We start from the raw sequence: 21,851 nt of genomic DNA, 5'->3' as shown, positions 1-21,851 counted from the left end.
TGTTTTCACCCAATGAAGTGACCCGAGTGGTCTTCAGGTGTGCACTGGCTGTGCCATTCAAAAAGTTTAGGAAAACACAACACAGATGCATGAATGACTACTTTCAATCATTTCTCTTATTTATTTTATCTGCTCCAAATCCATCTTATCTTATTGTGTTTGTTTGGGCACTGTACTGGAAAGAGCTGAGAGGGCACAGTATGTTTTGCCCATCACAAATCTGAAATGTCAGGCAAACAAAGAACAGTCACTAAAAGTTCTATTGTATCAGACTCCTATTTGTTCAGCCAGCCTGGAACAGCTACCACTGGAAAGGTTCATCTGCAGGGCTTGTCATTAGCTAGTTTAATGGTTCTGTTTATTGATAAAGGTTGCTGTTTTAACCTAATTTGAACTCTCTTATCAGTTTTAACTGTCAGCCCCTCACTGAGGAGGTGAAATTGGTGCAGGTTACAACCTGACCTAGGTTGCTATTGCAAGTGCTATTCATTCTAGTTAACAACTTTCCAGACAGTCACCAGCCCTGAGACATGTGAAGATCTAGAGGTGGATGGAAATTCATGTGCAAGGGTAAGGTCCACTGAACGCTCTTTGGACTATAACAGAGCACTGCTATTGGAGGCATTCCTGAGACCTGATATGACTCAGATGACAGGAACCTCTCCCCCTTTTCCTCCCCCCGCCCGACACACCAGGGAAGGTTCCTTTTCAATAATTTGGAGGAAGAGACAGATCTTCAAGGCTTCAAGGTCATTGCTAAGTGATTCAAGGCAAAAAAAATGATTTTCCACTTTGTAGTTAGATTAACATTCAGGAGACTCCAATTCATTTTCTACTCTGGGTCTTCATATGTCAGTGGAATGAGATTGATATATTCAAATGTAAGTCATATCAATGCCAAGATTCAAAACAGGCTCATCAATACTCAATATTCCAAAATTTCAGGGGAATATGTTCAAGTGCATTTACACTGAGACTCAAACATAATGCAGCGCCCCACTGGATATTCATGTTTTAACTCTCCTGAAAGACAAACAAGCACAGTGATGAAACTGCAGCCCTTAAATTGAGTACATGCTGCTGGAAGCTTTATAAATACAAGAAACAGCTGCAATAACTGTGATCCAGTTTCACTTTCTGTCTAATTTTATGGAGCTATGTATATGTAATATTGACTTTCAGAATATTAATCCAGTTTAGACTATTTAAAATACAGTATATTGTTTTCCACAGACTGCAAACCAGAGCTTTTACAAGTTTTGTGTTTTGTTCTATTGCCTCTGGCTGTAAAGACATTGGACAGTACAAACTGGCTATGTCAATTAATTAAGGTGGTAAGAACTTGAATGGAATGTAGCAGAAAGAACATTAAACATAAATCAGCCAATGGACAAAATTAGCAGCCTCTGTTTTGCCTGAGGTTATCAGTGACTAATTCACACTTGTGTTATACCTGTCAGGGTCAAACAGTCAGCTTCCTTCTGGGCATGTTTTGAGTTTACAATTTAAAACCATCTTTCTTTTGCATCATGCATATTTTGTTTGACCTTTTAAAAATTATTTCAGAGAGTTTAGTTGCCATGTCAAAACAGGATTTATATAGGCTGTTTTTAACTTTTCAGTAAACCTCTTTTTAAACCATTCTCTTGGGTTTTCCTCATGACTCATTGCAATCCAGCCCATTCTTTTGAATGCACACAAAATTTATGGATTGCTCAAAACTTTTGGATGGTCACAAAGCTTGCATCTGTACTCTCTGCCTTGTGAATTTCCTCTCAATGATGACCTGAATTGCTGGAGGGCTGACCCATGTCTTGAAATCAGAATATGAGAGCAGGCCAATCACAGGAGAATACAAAGTACAACAGCATCAGGAGAAGCAGGTTAACAGTCTTGTAAGGGAAGAAAAACTAGTCTAGTTAATGTAGTCATCATTCCCATGGTAGCTGTAAATTGACTTCTTGAAACTTTCTGCTGTAGTGCTCAGGATGAATATTTTAACAGTGCCTCTGACATCAGATTATTCTTTACTGCTGGACACTATACATTTTCCTGAATATTAAAGGTAATAATTGGAGATATACCAATCTCCTAGAGCTGGAAGGGACCTTGAAAGGTCATTGAGTCCAGCCCCCTGCCTTCACTAGCAGGACCAATTTTTGCCCCAGATCCCTAAGTGGCCCCCTCAAGGATTGAACTCACAACCCCTGGGTTTAGCAGGCCAATACTCAAACCACTGAGCTATCCCTCTTAACACTCTAACATTTTAAATGCAAAGAAGCAATATTAAAATTACATTTAAGTTGTGAAATGAACCTGCAAGAACAAAGAATTTCGCAACAGCACTTTTAATTAGCCATGCTATAGAACATTCCCACAGCATAGGATGCAAATTAGCAGTCCTCAATCAGAAAGGAGTCCACACCACAAGGAGACATTCCACACTTTGGATGAATACTTACAAACAGATTAGCATATTACAAGTGTTGCCTTATGTCCTGGGGAAAATATTTGCTTTATATATAATTTCTTAATTTCTAAAATTATGTTTTCATTGCAACACTCTAATATTGTCCAATTGATTGGGACACTCATATAGTGGGCCCTGTACGCTAGGCCCTGTGCTAGAAAGCCCAAACATAACAGAACTGAAATAGTGGAGGTTGTGCTAAACCATATATTTACTTTTATATACATCTTATGATATAACTTTAAAGTTCAGTAGTTTGTCATACATCATTTCTTTTGAAGTATCACTTGAAAGTAATATTTTCCTTCATTGCAATAACATAGCTTAGTCCTTCTTGGCCTAAACACCCTAGAGATTAGCAGGGGTAAAGACGCAGACGTCAAACAAATCTTGCATTTATATCAATGGCATCATTTTTCCTAGACTTTCATGGATATCCTGGACCTAATTTAATCCTGGTGTAATTCTATAGATTTCCATCTCACTGTTTGCTAATTTTGTCATTTGTTCCATCAAGAGAGAAGCAATGCTCACCACCTTTCTGGGCTGAGTCCATAGAGAAAATAAGCACTATGTTAAACACAAATGGACAAAATTTTTCAAAGCACTTAAATGACTTTCAATGGGTCTTAAGCCTAAATCCCATTTTCAAAAGCTGTTACGTCACTTAGATGCTTTTGAGCATTTTGTGCTAATATCTTTCCTCATGAAAGCAAATCTTGTGTGGAGATTAAGAACCTACTATGAACAAAAGCAGGAGGCCTCAAAATAATGACAATGTAAGACAGTGACTAGATTTATAAGTTTTATAAGATCACAATCTTAAAAATAATATGCTGGAATGAGGCGGCAATCTCAGAAAACTCAGTGTGGCTACCCTAAAGAATGCCCTAAAATTTAACTGGAAGATGGGATACAGTTTGATAGGCTGAAATCACTTGATTCTGCAAAAATGAGAGTGCCTCCAAGCTCTCATTGACTTCAGTGAAGTCAAAGGATTACATCTTCAAAAATCATACACATGCTATAGATTGTAGCAAGAAAATGTGTTAATATGTGAGTTGTGTGTTCAATGCTTGAAGCTATATATGAAGTTTCAATTAAATCAAAATACATATTTTGGAACATTTTTAAAAGGTCAAAACAACTACAAAAAGCACAGAGAGATAATGACTTACCACAGGATATAGATAGACTAAATAGATGTCTCAAGCATTACACCAATATGAAAGTCCTCTTCTACACACTGAAACCATTTCTGAAACAATAAAAAATCTTGTGGTCAGTGAACTGAAAAACCAATAGATAGTCAACTTGCTAAAACACTAAGCTTGAAAAACCAAGATTTGCAGCGGCAAAAGCCAACTCAGCTACATGTGTATGTTTGGAAGGATTAAAGGCAAGTTGTCAGAGCACTGTACATGGATTTAGCTAGATCAATCCCATTAACATTCACCCTTTGTTTCAGAAAGTACAACCAAGGGTATCATACAATGCCCGACATTCAAAATACAGCACTAAAGTGCTGCAATCAGGTCAAGAGGCTTACTAAGAACAACTAAATGTCCACAAACTATATTTCAAGATTTTTGTGATTCTTGATTACACTCTGTGTTAGACCCCTCATGGTCTAATTTACACCAATAACATTGAAAACTAAGCTGTCACCGTCTCTCCACCTTCAGTTCACTTGCTGTGCTGAGGCATTTCAAGGGATCCCAACAATGAATGATCAGATATCATCAACAGTACCTTTCTAGGTGTAGAATGGTGAATTGAAGATGAGTTTTTTTCCCTCTGAGATGTCATGCATTAAACACATCTGATCCTTTTATACAGTTCTGGGGCTCATCCATACTACATACTATCAGAGGACCTGGTGGTAATTTTGTAACAGAACCACAACTGTATTCCTTAACCAACCTAAAGAACAGGTTTGGGCAGTTATGGAACTGGAAAAGGGCTTTTCTACACAACAAAATATGGTGTCAGGCTCTCCTGATATAGCTGCATTTGTAGTGTAGATAGGGCCAAAGTATTTTCAATATAAGCTTATATTTATGATGTGGGTAGCCCTACTATACAAAAGTGTTAAACTGCACTTTACCTGCTCTCTGACCACTAATTAGGCTGACTAGATAGCAAGTGTGAAAATCGGGATGGGGCGTGGGGTGTAATTAGGCACCTAAATAAGACAAAGCCCCAAATATCGTGATTGTCCCTATAAAATCAGGACATCTGGTCACCCTAGCACTAATCTTTCAGAATTTATTACAGCATTCCAAACACCTATGTTTTGTTTGTTTTAACTCAACCTTTTAAAGAAATGTTTGACTCTTCTTTCTGAATGACAGCATTGCATCCCTACAAATACTCTGGTCAGAGGTGCAGGATGAGCAATATTCACTCCTGCATGCTGATAGATTTAAGGTCTGTTGTCTCATGACACTGCATAGGATGTAATGGGAGCCTTATACTCCTGGAGAGGGGAGGATTCCTAGCATTCCAATGAGAGACAGCACTAAATGCTTGCCCTTAGTAGGTCCCAAAATACCGGGCATTAGAGCTTCATTATTTTTGCATCTAGAAAAGTTGTTTAAATTCATTAGTTTCATTTTTTCTTTCTCGCTCTGCTGTCTGTACTGTTGGACTCCTGGGATCTAAAGCAAATGGCCTTACAGGTGGAGGGATGCAATAAATAATCCTTAAAAGCAATCTAACACACTTCTAAAATAGTTTACACACACACACACACACACACACACACCCCTGTACAAATTACTTGATGGCGAGGTATGGTATAAATGCTTCATGGGCTCTCTTTTGAGACAGCCTTTATTACTAACTTGTGGATGCCATTCCAAATCCATGCCTACGAAACTATTATATTACAGCATTATTTCATACATTCGTATCCTATATATGGAATGAACTAACTAGTGACTCAGATAGATAATGAAAGCAGGATGGTTTAAAATATGAATAGGTCTTCAAGTACTAAATACAAAGGTATTCTAAGTGCTGTTGAAGCACATCACAACTGGGGGTTTAATAGACTTGTTTAAATTCTCACTGGTTTTCATCATATACTAACCAGTGAGTAACGTAACATCCAGTCTAGTTATATAGATAATGTTATAAAGCCCAGAATTCCTTTAGGGGTTAGAACAGGAAATTTATTATTTTAAGTTTCTGCAAAAAGATCAGCATTCCTGAGCCTCTTCCTCAGCAATGGAGTAATTGCACAGCTGAATATAAGTTTTATACCCATTCTAGCAGAAGGTTCCGCTGTTTCCCTTCATCTGAATGAACATCCGCATAGTCTTCTCAGACTAGAAGGCGAAGATTAGATCCTGCTTGATAGAACATCAGACGCTATGATTTGAGTTTACTCTGTAAAGTTCAGGATCCTAATCAATACATAGCCAGTCTAAGTTGGCCAGCTTTGTGCCCAAACAAACAAATTACCAAGTCTGGCCTTTCATGAGCTTTTTAAGCCAAGCTCGGTAAGAGACAATGGTAGTGACAGAATCATAAAATCTCTGACGTGCTTTAGTTTGGAGAGGGGCTACAATTAATCCCTTGCCACTCTCATTTGAAAGAGATAGTCCCTTCATATCAGGTTGGATATCAGTGACTTAATTGTCCATATGCAGTAGCAGCTGAAACAGTGGGGAGGTTTTACAGCATGCACCCATCAGCATGTTACCTGGTGGTGTGCATGTGGAGGGTGGGTGGGTTTTCTTTAAAAGAGCATTCCGAATGTGGCATGAGGCATCACAAAGGCCAGAGGATGGCACTGCCTGTCTGTCATCAAGGTATTGTGAAGTGATCTTACTCCCAATAAGTCCAAGGAGAGCAGCAGAAGGACACTCATGATTTATAATATTTAGCTGTTACTTTTTTAATCCTTCCATATGAAAGTGTGTTACAGAGTAGAGTTAATAATCTCCATTTTACAGATGACGAAACTGAAGTACAGAGGCCAAATGATTTGGTTATGTTAAGCCATTGGTACAGCTGACAATAGAACCCTGGTCTCCTGATACCCAGTGCAGTGCCCTAGCCATTGGACAATGCTACCTGATATTTGCAAGGAGTTAACTGGAGAGTAGAAAAGGGAAATATTTACTGTGTCTCCTAACAGCACAGCTCCCTATCTGGTTACACATTATATGAAGCAAAAAACACAAATACGATTTAACTTTATCTTGGTGACGCTTATTGACCATAAAATACTGGAAGCAAATGATGCAGGCAGAGAGGCTACACTGCACAGGACCCAGTGAGTGGACAGAACATGAGTCAACCTCTTGATGTCATTGCTCAGAGATTTTGCACAGGTGAGCTAGCAGCATTTTTCTCTTCTTCAAGTAAAATGAATCGAATCATTTTAAAGAGGAAGGAAACCTAGAAACTTAGCAGAAATGAGCACCATTAAACTATGATGTATGAAACAGGGATGGGCTGAAGTTGCAAAGTTTGGATCTGGATTTCAAACATTCCATTGTTTAGGTGTGTTCACATGAGGAGTTCAGTCTTATTCTGGGTGTTTATGCAATATGGATCTGGGTTTCCATTTCAAAACACTACTGAAGTGGATAGGTGGTTGGATCTGGGGGTCTGAGTAGGATCTTATGGAAAAAATATGCACTATTGATCTTTACCAAGCCTTTACTGGGTAATTCAGTCATTCTTGGGGTTGACACCCCCTTTCTGGAAAAAAAAATTAACTTGTGGCAGATGCCATGAAATTTTCTCCGCTAACAGAGTGATCAAGTGACCAAAGATTTCTACATTATTACTGTCATGTTGTCAGCTGACCATGATTGCTTAGTCCAGGACAGGACTCAGGGAGACTTGGTGTGATGAGGCTACGCAAGCACTGGCTAGGTTAGTCTGATTTATAAAGTCACAGACAACTGGAGGATCTGTGGTTAACAACTTAATTAAAAATTCCCCTTTATATTCATTATATGAGAGTCATGTCTCCCCTACTGCAAAAGATAACACATTTTACAAGGAGAAAATACTTGAATGATGGAAGTCAAAGGCAAGTTTACAGTACATAAATACAATAATGTTTCAGCACACACTAAAAACAGGAAATACAAGTAATTAAGGGGATCATTTACAGAAAGAGGAACAGTATACAAAGTTCGACTGACAGTGTTTAATATTCTTTTGAAGGTAAGATAAAAATGCTCACACAACCGCTTTACCTACAAGCCAGATTCTGCTTTCAGTTAAATTAGCATAAACCGGAGTAAGTCCCATAGCTTGGTGTCAGTGGTAGCCATGTTAGTCTGTACCAGAAAAAAGCAAACAAACAAACAAACAAAATGAGGAGTTCTTGTGGCACCTTAGAGACTAACAAATTTATTTGGGCGTAAGCTTTTGTGGGCTAGAACCCACTTCATCAGATGTATGAAGTAAAAAATAGAGGAGCAGGTATAAATACATGAAATGATGGGGCTGCTTTACCAAGTGTTAGGTCAGTCTAACGAGATATCAATTAACAGCAGGGTACCAATGGAGGAAAAATAATTTTTGAAGTGGTAAGAGAGTGGGCCATTACAGACAGTTGACAAGAAGGCGTGATAGTTTAGAACTGGGCTAAGAAAAGACCTTGAGAACAAACAGCATGCTTTGGCAGGGGATTGGACTAGATAACTTAATAGGTCCTTTCTATCTACTGTATTTAGATATCTATTTTAAGTTTTTCCTAGCTCTCATCATTGTAGTATATAGGCACGTCCCAACCACACAACATTTGCAGGATGAGTTCCTTAGTGGATTTCCTTGTTATTCTACCTTCCCCAGATAAGAAGTCTCTGCTTGGCCTTTTCAGATAATCACCATGCCAGGTTCAGTGGAAATGCTGCATCTTTTCATCTCTTATTAGAAGAGAAATTTCTCCTTTGTTCACACCTTTTAAAGTTTCTCACCACTGAAACTGTCAACTGTGCCAAAAACCATAGTCCATATGCCAGCAAAACAATTGTTGATAGCAGTGGGAGCTTTGCTTGAGCATGGATGAGTAAGGATTGCAGGACGTGGTCCTGTATTTAGATCTGTAAAGGTTTTTGGGACACATATGAAGTAAAAGATGCTATACAAACTAATCCTGCAGTTTGTGCAGCCCTACTGACTTTAATGGGACTTCAAGAAAGAAGAATGGTGCAATGTTTAGGGCGGTAGACTGGAGTCAGGAAACAATTCCCTGTCCCCTCCACTACACACTACCTGTCTAACCTTGGTCTAGTCAGTTAGGGCCAGATTTTTCAAAGGCATTTAGGTACTTTAAGATGCAGAAAGGTGCCTAGTGGGATTTTCAAAAACATCTGTCTGTATCTTTAGTTGCCTAAATACCTTTAAAAATCTAGCTCATGGAGAACTGAGGCTCAGTTCCCCATTTGTGAATTGGGATAAATACCACCCACATCTAAAGCATTTTTCATCAACAGATCTCAAAATACTTTGCAAAGGAAGTCACTGGCATGCCCATTTTACAGATGGAGAAACTGAGGAACAGGGAGGGGCAATGACTCAACCAAAGTCATTCAGCTGCCCAGTGAGTGGCAGACACAGGAATTGAACTAAAGTTTCCTGACCTCCAGCCAGTGTCCCATTCACTAAACCACACTGCTTCTTCTTGCCTCAAATAAATAGCTTTTCCCTAATGCAGGAGTGTTGAGGACAAATGCATTAAAGATTGTGAGGAGCTCAGACACTTGAATGATGGGTACCATTTAAGTGCCCAAAATAGATGAATGAGACTCTATGCAGGGGAACATCACTTTGCTTGCATAGCTAATTACAGGATTGGAACCCCAAATTCTATTATACTACATTGCCAAGGACTTTCTTTACTAGGGACTCAATTAAACCATCTTACACATATTCAAGCAATGTTTGTTATGTAAATCAATACTGACCTCTCTACTCATCTTCTCATCTTCCAAAAATATAGCAGCGAAGAATCCTGTGGCACCTTATAGACTAACAGATGTTTTTGCAGCATGAGCTTTCGTGGGTGAATACCCACTTCTTCGGATGCATATTCACCCACGAAAGCTCATGCTGCAAAAACATCTGTTAGTCTATAAGGTGCCACAGGATTCTTTGCTGCTTCTACAGAACCAGACTAACACGGCTACCCCTCTGATACTTGACTCCAAAAATATAGTTATACTCAAAGAGAACAGTTTTATACTTAGCAGTAGTGACTTATGTGAGCAGGAAAGCAGTCTGATATATTGGTGATGAATGTGCAATAGGCAGAGAGGAATACAGTATTATTTTCAATTTACAGTAATAAAGATAACTGCAAACATTTTCCTGTCTTTTAATAAATACAATTTGTTTGACTCTCTCCATGATCAAGGACATGGAATCAAACTCAGGCAGTAACTTTTTTACATATCCATATTTCAACTCCAAAATTATTTGGTTTGTTAAACAGTTTGCATTGTTTGAAAGAAAAGTTTTATTTCATAATAATTAATTAAATAATAATAGTAATAATAATCTGTATTGCTGGAAACAAATGCATCCAAAATCTGAATTAGTTTTTTTAACATGTGTGCGGGGGAGGATGAAAAGTAAACAGGTTTGTACTAGAGTAATTTAAGCCTCCAGCCCAGTACCCATTTCTTGTACCCAGTAAATGCTATTTCTCTATAAGCATAACTTTGGAGCTCAGACTTGTTCCTAGTTATCTCCGAAGCAACATTATTTTAAAAAGTGTGTGCGTGTGTGTCTATGTATTTTATATATTGGACTTCTGGCTAGAAGTAAGACTGCTGCAGTTGTATAACAGCTGTGCAATACAATCTTGCCTTTTTAATGCGAAGGATTGTTTAGTGCACTACTTCTTGGGAGAGAAATGGCCCAAATTCTGCTATCCGCAACACACATGCAATCCTACTGAAATCTATGTCAACTTGTCAGTCAATGGGAGGAAGTCAATGATATTAATGGGGTTGCCTAGAGTAGAAGCCCACCTTTACTTTCTAAATAGAGCATCACAGGAGTAAAATATTTCCTTGCTTAGTATTATTAATGGAGAGGGATTGTGGAGAGATCTGATTTTTTTTTTCCTATAGAGTTCCAGGAATAAATTGCCACATGACTACAGGGTCTAATTTCATCACCAATACTCTCACACATGCAGAAATACTGGGCCAAATTCTATTCCTTTTTACACTGGTGCGCAGCATCATTCTAGAATCTTGTGTTACTGAAACTCATTGCCTTTTTTTTCTTCAAGAAGATTTAAGCACAAATAGATCAAAGCATTCTGGGGTGAATGATTTGTTTATTCTCTATTATGTGAGTTTTGCAGGAGCTCTCAGGAAGTTATTTAGAACGTGAAAGTAAGTATACATCTGGATGATCTGACAGCTTCTCAAGCTAAAATGAAAGTTCCATAAATATTCAGGTCATGTCACTGGCTTAGTATGAAAGGCTTACGTGATTGATGCTTTTTGAATTATTTTTGACTATAAAACACTATTTAAGGACATTCCCTCTTTCTGTGGGGCTAGATAGATTTATTATAGGGGTTAAGAAATAGCATTCCCAGCATGTACAATCTCGACATTTGTTCTTGGCAGTCAAACACAACACAGTGACATCTTGCTAATTTAGTAAAATGACTCTGCTCATTTAGCAGTGACTTTCTTCAAGAGGGGAAAAGAGCACAACATACAGTAGTCAGGGAGGTAATTAACCATATCTAGATACTTATATGGACCTCATCACTGTAGTATCTAAGCACCTCACAAACATCCATTTATTTAGCCGCAATACCCCTATGATATAGTGAAGTATAGTTCTCCCCATAATACAAATAAGATGCAGATGCTGAGAGACCCTAAGGCCCAGATCCTCACAGGAATTTAGGTGCACAACTCCAGTTGACTTCAACGGGAGATAGGCACCAAAATACTTTTGAGGATCTGCGCCCAAGTGACTTGCTCAAGGTTGCTAAGGAAGTCTGTGTCAGAGCTGGGAATAGAATCCAGGTCTCCTAAATCCCAGTCCAGTCCTTTTAAACAAAAGCCATCTTTCCTCCAATGTGTGCTTATTTAGATTATTTGAGAGAACACAGCTGGGAGGGTTGAGCACATGTGTTGTGGGGTTTTTTGGTCCCCCTCCTTCTTTAAGAAAACCAGCCATCAAGCTCCCATTGTCATCAAAATCTGTCAGACTTCAGTAATCAAAACTTGAATTGAAGGTTCAAAAAAAGATACCAATTTAGTTGGTAATTCTCTGTGATACCAATTTAATGTTCAATTGAGAAAGAAGTTTCAGACATGGGTTAAGTTCAGGCATAATTGTTTTAAAATTGGAATACACATTTCTTAAGCATCAATTTGCCATAGTCTCTTGATTATAAACTGACCCCCTTCCAAGAATTACAACTAACCTGTAATGTGGCAAGTCCATCTTGAAGTTACAAAGCTGCTGTCTCTTTCATCAAATAAGATATGTCTTTAGCTGTGGATTAAGCAGCTCTCGGCTTGTGTGAAAGGACCTATAATACAGGAAGTGAGGAAGTCTAGAACTAGGGCCTGGTCTACACTATGTGTTTAAACCGGTTTAAGGAGCGTAAAACCGATTTAATGCCACACCCGTCCACACTAAGAGGCCCTTTATATCGATATAAAGGGCTCTTTAAACCGGTTTCTGTACTCCTCCCTAACGAGAGGAGTAGCGCTAGTATCGGTATTACCATATCGGATTAGGGTTAGTGTGGCCGCAGATCGACGGTATTGGCCTCCGGGTGGTATCCCACAGTGCACCACTGACCGCTCTGGACAGCAATCTGAACTCGGATGCAGTGGCCAGGTAGACAGGAAAAGCCCCACAAACTTTTGAATATTTCCTGTTTGCCCAGCGTGGAGCTCCGATCAGCACGTGTGGCGAGGCAGTTAAAAATCAAAATAAAGAAAGAGCTCCAGCATGGACCATGCGGATGTGATTGCTGTAAGGGCAGGCAAATCTGTTCTATCAGCGCTCCGTTACAGAAGACGAAATTCAAAATCATTTTTAAAAAATCTTCAGACAGACGCCATAGCAGGGACTCAGCTCACTGCTGCGTGACAAGCGTAATGGAAAGCCAAAGAATCAAATGGACGCTCATGGCCTGGAGGACTCAAGCTATCCCACAGTTCTTGCAGTCTCCGAAAAGTATTGGCATTCTTGGCTGAGCTCCGAATGCTTCTAGGGTCAAACACAGTGTCCGCGGTGGGTCAGGGCATAGCTCGGCAATTTACGCACCCCCCCACCCACCCCCAGAAGTGAAAGGGAAAACAATCCTCTCTTGACTCTTTTACATGTCACCCTATCTTTACTGAATGCTGCAGATAGACGCGATGGTGCAGCACTCAACACCAACATCCTTGCTCCCCCCACGCTATGGATGGCTGACGGTACAAAACGACTGGTATCCGTCCTCATCATCAGCCTATTGGCACATGGGGCAGTGCAAAAGGACTGGTAACCATGCCGACTAGCATCCGTGAGGTCGATCAAGGGTGCCTGCCCCTAATTATTCCTGGTAGATGGTGCAATATGGCTGGTAACCGTCTTCATCATAGCAACAGGGGGCTGAGCTCCATCAGCCCCCACCCTTCATGTGTAAAGAAAAGATTCAGTTGCCCCTGGACTAGCAGTGGGATGCTGGGCTCCTCTCCTACACACTGCTTAATGTCCTGTCTGGACTATCATAGCAGCTGGAGGCTGCCTTCCACTCATTTCTCACTAACAAGTCACTGTGTCATCACACAAGTGGGGGGACAATGCTATGGTAGCCCAGGAAGGCTGGGGGAAGAACAGAATGAACAGGTGGGGTTGTTGCAGGAGCACCCCCTGTGAATAGCATACAGCTCATAATTTCTGCAGGATCTGACACAGAGTAGCTGTGCTCTCTGGTTATGATATTCAGTGGTTCTCTAGTACACTTGCCCATATTCTAGGCAGGACTGATTCTATTTTTAGATACCAAAAAGGAGGGATTAACTCAGGGAGTCATTCCCAATTTTGGCTTTTGCGCCCCTGGCTAAGAGCAGCCAGGGGCACTTATGACAGCAGCAAATGGTGCAGTGCAAAAGGACTGGTAGCCACGATCATCTTATTACCAATTTATGGTATGGTAGATGGTGCAATATGGCTGGTAACCATCTCTGCTGTCATGCAAAAGCAAAAGCATGCTGCTGTGTAGCGCTGCTGAATCGCCTCTGTGAGCGGCATCTAGTACACATACGGTGACAGTCACAAAAGGCAAAACAGGCTCCATGATTGCCATGCTATGGCATCTGCCAGGGCAATCCAGGGAAAAAAGGCACGAAATGCTTGTCTGACGTTGCTTTCCCAGCGGAAGGAGTGACTGACGACATTTACCCAGAACCACCCGCGACAATGATTTTTGCCACATCAGGCACTGGGATCTCAACCCGGAAATTCCAAGGGGTGGGGGAGGCTGCGGGAACTATGGGATAGCTACGGAATAGCTACCCACAGTTCAATGCTCCAAAAATCGACGCTAGCCTCGGACCGTGGACGCACACCACCGATTTAATGTGTTTAGTGTGGCCGCGCACACTCGATTTTATACAATCTGTTTTGCTAAACCAGTTTATGTAAATTCAGAATAATCCCGTAGTGTAGACGTACCTTAGAAGGGGAATTACCACTCAGGAACTACAGACTAGGTATCTTCTACCTTTGTAGCAAACGTTTTCCAGTCAGTGTTTATTATTCAGATTTCTTCTTCCGTTCTTCATAACATTACAGCAGAGAAGGGGTGCATGAAGGGAACCCTCCTCCCTCCTGAGTCGAGGTGGGACTCAGCTGTCCCTGCAGTATATGATGGCTGACAGCTATTGTGATCACACACAACATTAAACTGACAGGCTCTATCAAAGACAATCAGAATCTAAGAACTTCATCAGACAGATGACAACATTTGCAATGTCAGCATAATGCAGCCCAAAGCAGACGACTGAAATAATTACAGTATTGTTGCTTATCTTGCAGTCTGCTTTTTTTTTTAAACCCTCTTTCGTTAAGACAATTACATTTTATCTTTTAGGTGCATACGATTCTTTTAAACTATTCACCTACTGGATCTTGAATTGTTCCGTAGACATCAGTTTAATAATAATCCGCACTTTTAGGTTTAATACGCAGCTCAGCTTCTTGAGTTAACTGTCCCATCCATTGCACAAGCTGTGCTTTAGTGTGTCCGAGACATTCTATCATTTTGCCATTGCAGATAATTTGTCAGTTCTGTCTCTTTTGTGAAAGATATCAATTGTCATACAATCCATTCCTGCGGGGGCTCTGGTTCTTCTCGCTACTCCTTGTCAAACTGTATCAACAACAGAGATCTCAGTTTAGCAGACAGTCAGTGGGGAAAGACTGTCAACAGTTCCATCATGATATAAGTCATCCCCAGACACTAACTCTTATTTAAATATAGAGATAAGCAAGCCCAGAGGATTTGGGCTCAGTTTCTCCGGTGCTACACTCAGTTCGGTGAATCTGAACCTGACCTTGTGTCCACTTGATGCAAGAGCCCTGGGAATGGGGTCCTGGGTACAGCTTCCTAACTATGAAGCTGTGTCCCTGGATCGTTTGTGCTGATGAAGAGCCCAGCAGAGGGACCAATGGAAGGCAGCTTGTACTTCCCAATCTTAGTGCTTTCAGGGGCCAGTTTGGTCCTAGGCATAAATTATCGTAACCTTGAGTTCTGCTTTAAATTGGGTTAAGGATGCCATATCCCCAAAGGTCCTTGCAGTAGCTGAGGTATAAGAATGCCCTGCTCACAGCAACTCCTACCATAGCCCACCTGGCATACAGAGCCAGCCTTCATGATGGGCCCATGGCACCGTGATCGGGGGGAGCACTGTGGTCAAGACATTGCAGAAGGACCATGCCCACCTGGGAGGTGGGAGATGGGACAAAGGGGGCTGCAGGGCAGAAGCCAGGGGCTCACATGCATTCCCTCTTCACCCTCTCAGCAGCACGACACCTGCAGCGCCACTGCTGCTCCACTTGCTGCTACTCCGCCTGCTGAGCAGCCACCCGCTGCTTGGGGAGCAGCAGAAAAATGGCACCAAAGAATGTTTGCCCGGGATGCTGTTTTCCCTAAAGGCGGCCCTGCTGGTACAGTCATCAATTCCTGTTAAGGCAGCCTCCTGAACTGGGAACATTCCCTACAGGACCCTTCTGGCTGATTTGTAGTTCCAAAATTTCAGTTCTGTTTCTCCTCAGACATGCCCCTCGTGGCAAATCATGAACTGTAGTTTATAGAGCTTGGTGAGAAACCCCCAAAGTGCACAAGTCCTGAAAGTTCTGAAAGCTTCTTGTTCCATGTGTTGTTGAAATAGGCTGATTTTACTTGTTTATTTTGATGCTGAATGCTTTCATTTTTGAAAGCTTTTAGTTTTGAAAAAAAAAATGCGACTAAGTTCACAATGCAAAGGCAAACAAAAACCACTAGCCAACAGAGCTAACATTCTGTTTACAGTTTTCATCATGAATAGTGGGAAAACAGAATATGTTGAAAAGTCTTATTCATTGTGAAAATTTCCATAAAAAGCTATTTTTACAATAAAAAAGTATTCTACTGCAAGAATTTTTTGATGGCTCTAAAAGCAGGTGCTGTGGACTGTCATGCGTTTCTAGTAAAAATAATGCTTCTAGGGAACCCTATTCAAGCAAACACCACAGGCTTGGGGACACCCCAAACCTAACCCATGCCCAAATATTCAGCTACACCTTTGAAGAGTAGCATGTGTAGACTAGAAAGTGTCGTTGGAGTGATGACAAAAAGTTTGCTCATAAGGTCATACAAAAATGTTGAAGACATCTTGCTGGAATGGGCATTACCTTGTGTTATTTACAATATGCTAATTTTAAAAACAAGTTATTACATCCTGGACACATTTCATGGAATCATAGAATATCAGGATTGGAAGGGACCTCAGGAGGTCATCTAGTCCAACCCCCTGCTCAAAGCAGAACCAATCCCCAGCTAAATCATCTCAGCCAGGGCTTTGTCAAGCCAGGCCTTAAAAACCTCTAAGGAAGGAGATTCCACCACCTCCCTAGGTAACCCATTCCAGTGTTTCACCACCCTCCTAATGAAAAAGTTTTTCCTAATATCCAACCTAAACCTCCCCCACTGAAACTTGAGACCATTACTCCTTGTTCTGTCATCTGATAGCACTGAGAACAGTCTATATCCATCCTCTTTGGAACCCCCTTTCAGGTAGTTGAAAGCAGCTATCAAATCCTCCCTCATTCTTCTTTTCTGCAGACTAAATAATCCCAGTACCTTTATCAATCTTTTAAAAAATATATACAATTAAATAAGCAGGTTCCCTCAATTATTCCCAAAATACAGCATGCTAATAGCAGCAAAAATTTAAATTAAACCTGTCTATTTTTCATTTTCTCTGTTATGTTGTCCACATAGTTACTAGAAATCTTCGTTGCTGCTAAGCAATTTGAGTAATTTTTTTTGTCATCAGCAAGCTTATCTTCCTTGCTATTCACTCTACATCCTAGAGGCTCTCAGAATTGCAGGTTGAAAACATCTCCAGCGACCATTTTTACTTTTCACTTCCTTAATGAAAAAACTTTTAAACAAAAATAGGATATTGATTTCATTTTGAGGCACTATTTATTCTTTAGGTTTATAGCAAATGAGAAATTATCCCACTATAATTATTCCCATCTCTTCTCTATAAATGTTTTAAGTACAGTTAATGGAATCAAATCTTAAGAATTTTAGAAAACACTGATGCAATTTAATCATAGTGTATGTCAATATTGGTCATTAATAAATAAGCCTTTATTATTACAAGTGACAACTTGTAGGACAAACATTGATATTTGTCTGTAAGTGTTTGAAAATATCTAAGAATTAAGAATATAGCCATTTCATTTTTTATAGAGGTTTTATCTATATGATTGACTTAACATTTTGTAATTTATCCCCCCCTCCTTTTTAAGGAGAAAATATACAAGAGTTTCTTAAATACTGTTATGCTTAAATTAGTCTTACAGTGATAGCTATTTTATTAACTCTCTATCTGATCATGAGTAATCCAGTAACTATTAGGAGTCTTATAACATGCTTGCTAGTTGAACAATCACAGCAATAGATTATGCAGGAAAATGAAAAACTGACACTGTTCTCCCTTAAAGGCCTATACTTTTTTTAAAAAGTACATAATTTCTAAAGTTTGCTGTTTTTTTACTTCTATCACCTGTACTTTGCTGCCTTTGTCATGGCAGCATACAAGACCTTTTACTTCTTGTTTTGCCTTTAAAGAGAAAAATGTGCAGGCAAAATTGAGTGCTTAGATATCAAAGAAATTTAAATCACTGCTCTAATTGCACATGCCTGCAACGTCATGCCAAATAGGATGCTCAGTTAAGATCTGACTGAAGTGTTGCCCCCGCACGACTTATCCCAAATGGTGGGTCCCAACACACGAGTGGGTTACGGGAAGGTTCTAGATGGATCTCCACATTCAGGGCTGGATTAACCCATCACTAGGTACTGATGTAGGCAAACAAAGGAGTGGGAAGGAGTCTTGGAGACCAAGCCCACCCTACACTCACCCTGCAGCAATAGCTCCTTTCCTGTGAGGCTAGGTCCAGCTCCCCTCTCTGGCCAACCCTAAGCAGCACTGTGATCCCATGCACCAGGCTGCAACACCTGGAGCAGGGAGCCAGCCCCAACCCCTCTCCCCCCAGGACAGGAGTCACGACTGCGGGATAACGTGGAGCAGACTCGCTCTCCAACTCTCCCTTTGGGCACTCTGCACCTGGCCAGAATTAGGGTTGTGGTGCTGGGTATGAATATAAAATGGTGGGTTGCAAAAGAGGACAAAATGCAGTTAGTGGGATGCCTTAGTACGGAGTTTGGGAACCACTGCCATAACACACAAAATACAAATTGCTTATATTTTACCTATGTGTCAATGCAGCTTTCAACTAAATAGATACATTAAGGATACAGAACTATCATAATACAGCTCACGATCCCCAAATCCCTTTGCCTCCCTGTTTCATAGCGCATAGTTACCCAAGGCACATAACTGAGTACATGGTGTGACAGACCCAGACCAGTGGGGTACAGGAGTCTGGTAGAGGGCAAATAGACTGGTCACTGGATGAGTAGTTTTCTGTTCCCTGAGTGACCAGAGCAGGGGCTGCACTAGAGTAATCAGGAACCTGCTAGAACCAATTAAGGCAGACAGGCTGATTACAGCACCTGCAGCCAATCAAGGCAGGCTAATCAGGGCACCTGGTTTAAAAAGAAGTTCACTCCACTCAGGCAAGGAGGAGCCAGAGGAGAGGAAGTGCATGTGAGGAGCTGGGAGTGAGAGGGTGTGCTGCTGGAGGACTAAGGAGTACAACCGTTATCAGACACCAGGAAGAAGGTCCTGTGGTGAGGATAAAGAAGGTGTTTGGAGGAGGCCATGGGGAAGTAGCCCAGGGAGTTGTAGCTGTCATGCAGCTGTTACAGGAGGCACTATAGACAGCTGCAATCCACAGGGCCCCGGGCTGGAACCCGGAGTAGAGGGCGGGCCCGGGTTCCCCCCAAACCTCCCAACTCCTGATCAGACACAGGAGGAGTTGACCCAGACTGTGGGGAAGATCACTGAGGTGAGCAAATCTGCCAATAAGCACAGGACCCACCAAGGTAGAGGAGGAACTTTGTCACAATGGGTAAACATACAGAATCCTAGAAATGTAGGTCTGGATGGGCTCTCATGAAGTCATCTTGTCCAGTCTCCTATACTCAGGCAGGACAAGTATACCTAGACCATCCCTGATAGATGTTTAACCCATTCATAAAAACCTCCAGTAATGGGAATTCCACAACCTCCCTTGGTAATCTATTCCAGCACTTAACTATCATTATAGTTCAGAAGTTTTTCCTCATATCTAACCTAAATCTCCCTTCCTGCAGATTCCCTCAGTGATTACTACTTTTCCTACTTTCAGTGGACGTGGAGAACAACTGATATGAATCCTCTTTATAAGTAGGAATAGGCAAGAAGAAAAATCTTGGACTGAAATGCTTATGAACTGAGGGAAAATTTGGAGCCTGCAATCCCTGCAAGCTGCATGGGCGCTTTTTCAAGACATCATAATAAAGGCCCAACTTAAATGTATACCCCAAATTAAAAAACACAGTTAAAGAACTAAAAAAGAGCCACCGTGGCTTAACAAGCATGTAAAAGAAGCAGTGAGAGATAAAAAGGCATCTTCTAAAAAGTGGAAGTCAAATCCTAGTGAGGTAAATAGAAAGGAGCATAAACACTGCCAAATTAAGTGTAAAAAAACCCTCAAAAGGTAATAAAATGTTTTTTAAGTACATCAGAAACAGGAAGCCTGCTAAACAACCAGTGGGGCCCCTCGATGATCGAGATACAAAAGGAGCGCTTAAAGACGATAAAGCCATTGCAGGGAAACTAAATGGATTCTTTGCTTCAGCCTCCACGGCTGAGGATGTTAGGGAGATTCCCAAACCTGAGCTGGCTTTTGTAGGTGACAAATCTGAGGAACTGTCACAGAATGAGGTGTCACTAGAGGAGGTTTTGGAATTAATTGATAAACTTAACATTAACAAGTCATCGGGACCGGATGGCATTCACCCAAGCGTTCTGAAAGAACTCAAATGTGAAGTTGCGGAACTATTAACGAGGATTTGTAACCTGTCCATTAAATTGGCCTCTGTACCCAGTGACTGGAAGATAGCTAATGTAACGCCAATATTTAAAAAGGGCTCTAGAGGTGATCCCGGCAATTACAGACTGGTAAGTCTAACGTCGGTACCGGACAAATTAATCGAAACAATAGTAAAGAATAAAATTGTCAGACACACAGAAGAACATAAATTGTTGGGCAAAAGTCAACATGGCTTCTGTAAAGGGAAATCTTGTCTTACTAATCTATTAGAGTTCCTTGAAGGGGGTCAACACACATGTGGACAAGGGGGATCCAGTGGACATAGTGTACTTAGATTTCCAGAAAGCCTTTGACAAGGTCCCTCACCAAAGGCTCTTATGTAAATTAAATTGTCATGGGATAAGAGGGAAGATCCTTTCCAGGATTGAGGACTGGTTAAAAGACAGGGAACAAAGGGTAGGAATTAATGGTAAATTCTCAGAATGGAGAGGGGTAACTAGTGGTGTTCCCCAAGGGTCAGTCCTAGGACCAATCCTATTCAACTTACTCATAAATGATCTGGAGAAAGAGGAAAAAAGTGAGGTGGCAAAGTTTGCAGATGATACTAAACTGCTCAAGATAGTTAAGACCAAAGCAGACTGTGAAGAACTTCAAAAAGATCTCACAAAACTAAGTGATTGGGCAACAAAATGGGAAATGAAATATAATGTGGATAAATGTAAAGTAATGCACATTGGAAAAAATAACCCCAACTATACATACAATCTGATGGGGGCTGATTTAGCTACAACAAATCAGGAAAAAGATCTTGGAGTCATCGTGGATAGTTCTCTGAAGATGTCCACGCAGTGTGCAGAGGAGGTCAAAAAAGCAAACAGGATGTTAGGAATCATTAAAAAGGGAATATAGAATAAGAAGGAGAATATATTATTGAACTTATATAAAGCCATGGTACACCCACATCTTGAATACTACATACAGATGTGGTCTCCTCATATCAAAAAAGATATACTGGCACTAGAAAAGGTTCAGAGAAGGGCAACTAAAATGATTAGGGGTTTGAAACAGGTCCCATATGAGGAGAGACAAGGCCAGCTCTAGCTTTTTTGTCACGCCAAGCAAAAAAAAACCAAAAACCAAAACAAAAAAAACCCTCCTACTGCCTACTGGACTGCCTAAGGGAAATAAATAAACAAACAAATAAAAGGCAGCCGCAGGGAGCGTGTAGAGGGCGGTCAAGGCGGCTCGCAGGGGGGTGAAGGGCAGCGCGGCAGCCCGCTCGCAGCCAGGCGAGAGGAGCTCCCTCCTCCGGCCTTGGGGTGCTTCTCTTGGTCGGGCAGGCGGAGCCCCCAGGGGCTGCAGGAGGTGCTGGCTCAGCCACTCTTTTAAAGGCGGCTCAGCCGGGCCGGGCTCAGAGCGGCGTGGGAGGTGGAGGCTGGTGCAGGCGGTGGGGAGTGGCACGTCCCGGGAAGCCCAGCAGCACGGTGAGCAGCGGGGATCGTTATTTCCTGCCCCCCGGCAGGGCGGCCAGAATGTGCTGCCCCAAGTTTGACCAGAATGCCGCCCCAGGCACATGCTTTCTCATCTGGTGTCTGGAGCCAGCCCTGAGGAGAGATTAAAGAGGCCAGGACTTTTCAGCTTTGAAAAGAGGAGATTA

The 21,851-nt window shown here is 41.2% G+C and overlaps 1 protein-coding gene across 5 annotated transcripts in view; it reads right to left on the bottom strand.

Moving 5' to 3' along the window:
• The window catches only part of ARHGAP24 (Rho GTPase activating protein 24), a 536,453-nt gene that overhangs the window by 393,158 nt on the left and 121,444 nt on the right, over positions 1-21,851 (bottom strand). For 2 of the 5 annotated variants that reach the window (XM_045019052.1, XM_045019054.1), the window contains one exon: positions 3,649-3,728. The exons of the other annotated variants lie outside the window; for them this stretch is intronic. The gene's annotated coding sequence lies outside the window, so the exon portion shown is untranslated. The remainder of the gene's footprint in view (positions 1-3,648; positions 3,729-21,851) is intronic. 5 annotated transcript variants of the gene reach the window in all.

The sequence above is a fragment of the Mauremys mutica genome, chromosome 5 (genome assembly GCF_020497125.1).
Source record: "Mauremys mutica isolate MM-2020 ecotype Southern chromosome 5, ASM2049712v1, whole genome shotgun sequence".
Lineage (NCBI taxonomy): Eukaryota > Metazoa > Chordata > Testudines > Geoemydidae > Mauremys > Mauremys mutica.
Note: the sequence above shows the minus strand (reverse complement) of the source record. Positions and strands in the feature narration are given on the sequence as shown.